Genomic DNA, 2,803 nt, shown 5'->3' with positions numbered 1-2,803 from the left:
ACTCCATCTTAAATTGTTTTAGAAATGTTTGTAGAGTGTGCTTACCCCATATCTGATCTGGTCATAGAAGCAACTATCTGGCTGTGGGCAGTTTCTTTTTCAGCCTGTGCAGAACATTGGATTAACACAGAAATCTAGTCACAACACTACAATTAAAATAAGTTTTGTTCATACTACAGTCACAGTATAGAAACATCCTTAGGTTTCCAGCAAGTAGAGCTAACTCAATCAGAAGTAGTGCTAGTGGACAGATGGCTTGGTGTTCTGAGTTTCTTATAACTGCCTCCAAATTAAGAATTGATAGCTAGTTAATTTGAGGGATAATAGTGGGCATAGAGATCATATTGAGAAAGTCTTGGGAGTCTGCTGGTTCTTCTAATGGTGGGAGGGTGAAGTAACCACTGGGAAAGTTTTGCCTTCTCTGATTTTTCTTGTTAAAAACTTCAGGTATATTATTTACTTCAAAGCTTTCAGTCAAGTCTAGTTCTGAGAGATATTAATACCTAAAAAAAAGAGCTTCACATACCGAGTTCCTTTCATGTCTCCTCTTGTGATTAAGATTCATCTCTGCTTTTAATCCCAAAATCTAGAATCTCTGTTTCAGTGCGGGCTTAGATTTGCCACGTGGTACCAAGGCACTAATTCATATATGCATCAGATTCTTGGTTGGGAAAGTTTGGAGATTTCCTTGTGATATCAGAAGTTCTGCAGGGATATCTATGAGGCTTTAAGTTACAACTACAGGATATTTTTGATAAATTCATAGTGCCTGGGAAATTAATCTCTTTATAGCTTCTCTAATCCTCTAGCTCCATGCTAGTTTTATTGTGCTGTGTGCACACACAAGACTTGGGCAAATGGTTATGTCAAGATGATTTTGTTGGTTATCATGCCTTTGTTATATGTGTATAGTAAAGCATGCAGTTGTATTTTGCATTTCAGAAGCCTGTGTCTGAACTCAGTTCACACCAATTAAACAACTGTACAGGTCAGGCTTATAAGCATTCAACAATGAAATACAGAGAAATGATATACTGAAGGTATGTCATTTACCCCATCCAGATCACAAGGGGAGCAAAGTTATCAGGCCTGTCTAGAATTAGCTGTCTTCTTTAAGCATTTTTGATACAGTTCATATAATCTGTTTATTTAGAATCCAGTATTTAGACAAAAATGTGTAATTTAAAGTAGCACAAGTAGTGGGAAGAATTTATGAGCTTTTATTGTAAATGTGTCTTTTTTCCTGGCTTATAGATGAGATTGTTTGAAAAACAAACTTACAGTGGGATCTAGATAGGTTGGAGCACTGGGCTGTGATTAATGGGATGAAATTTAATAAGTCTAAATGCCAGATTGTGCACCTAGGATGGAATAATGCCAGGCACAAGCAGAAACTGGAGGAGTGGCTAGAGAGCAGCCCTGCCAAAAGGGCTTTGGGGTGCTGGTGGACAGCAGGCTCAGGCCAAGCCAGCAGTGTGCCCTGGCAGCCCAGAGGGCAAGCAGCCTTCTGGGCCATGGCACCGTGCAGCCCCCAGGCCATGGCACAGGCCTCGTCCCGCTGCCTTCAGCACTGCCGCAGCCTCTCCTGGAGCCCTGGCGGCTGTGCCGGGCGGCTGGGCCGGCCCCGCCGTGGAAGGAGGACGTGAAGGTCCTTGAGTGCACCTGGAGGAGGGCAACAAAGCCTCTCAAAGGGCTGGAAGACGTGTCCTGTGAGGAGAGGCTAAGGACTTTGGGTTTGACTCGTTTGGAGAAAAGGAGGCTGAGGAGCAGCCTCATAGATCTCTACAGCTTCCTAAGGAGGAGTGGGGAGAGCAAGGTGCTGAACTCTTCTTCCTGGTATCCAGTGACAGGATGCGTGGGAATGGTTCAGAGCTGCTTCAAGGGATGTTAGCCTGGACATTAGGAAGCATTTCTGTACCGAGAGGGTGGTCAAACACTGGGATAGGCTTCCTAGAGAGGTGGTTGGTGCCCCAAGCCTGTTAGAGTTTAAGAGGTATTTGGACATTGTCCTCAACATGCTTTAACTTGTTTAGCTCTGAATTGGTGAGGCAGCTGGACTAGATCGTTGTAAGTCCCTTTCAAACAAAATATTAAATTAGAAATTATTTGGTTTAACAATGGCAGATACTTAATGGCATCCAGCTAGTAAGAGCTAATATACCAGTGAGTGGTATTAAAAAAAAAAATTTTTTTTTTTTTTTCTCTCTCTGTAGCAGGGTATTATCCTTTAGCATTCTATGTGACTGCCAAATTAATAGAAATACTTCCCTTTAGTTTTTTTAAGAGCAGGTTGGATTCTAAATGTATGTTTTTGGTACCGTTTGAAGAAATGCCTAAGCTGAAAATTGAAAAGAGCTCCTCTTTACAGCATAGCAATCAAAGCATGACTCCTTACCGGCAAGAAAAAGAAATTGAAAACTAATTTCAAGGTTCAGGATTAATTCTCTGTCAAAATGACAGAAGAGATCTTACACCAGAATACTTAGCATAAAATGTAGAACCTTCTTTATCTGTTCCTTTCAGTGTGCAAGTTATTACTTTGATTTCATGCTTCCATAACATGAGTATCTTAAAAGTTACCACTCTGTAAACCTGGTTTAAAGATCTACAAACGCATCCTTTTTACCAAATAAATCTAGCCGTTTGTTTCCTATGGATGTCAGTGATCTCTACTGATAACCTTTTCCTGAATCTGTGTTTTTCCATCTTCCCTACAGTAATTGCTTAGAAACGATGGTCATATAAGGAGCTGGCTATGGCAAACAGGAAACATCAGAGCACTGCAGCCAGCATGCTGGATCAC

General features: G+C 41.3%; 1 pseudogene; it reads left to right on the top strand.

The window, feature by feature from the left end:
- Positions 1-2,755: 2,755 nt before the first annotated feature.
- Positions 2,756-2,803, top strand: part of LOC103776892 — a 993-nt pseudogene continuing 945 nt past the window's right edge.

This window comes from Merops nubicus, unplaced genomic scaffold (assembly GCF_000691845.1).
Source record: "Merops nubicus isolate BGI_N331 unplaced genomic scaffold, ASM69184v1 scaffold11887, whole genome shotgun sequence".
Taxonomy (NCBI): domain Eukaryota; kingdom Metazoa; phylum Chordata; class Aves; order Coraciiformes; family Meropidae; genus Merops; species Merops nubicus.
The sequence above is the reverse complement of the archived record's forward strand: the minus strand, read 5'-3'. Positions and strand labels throughout refer to the sequence as shown.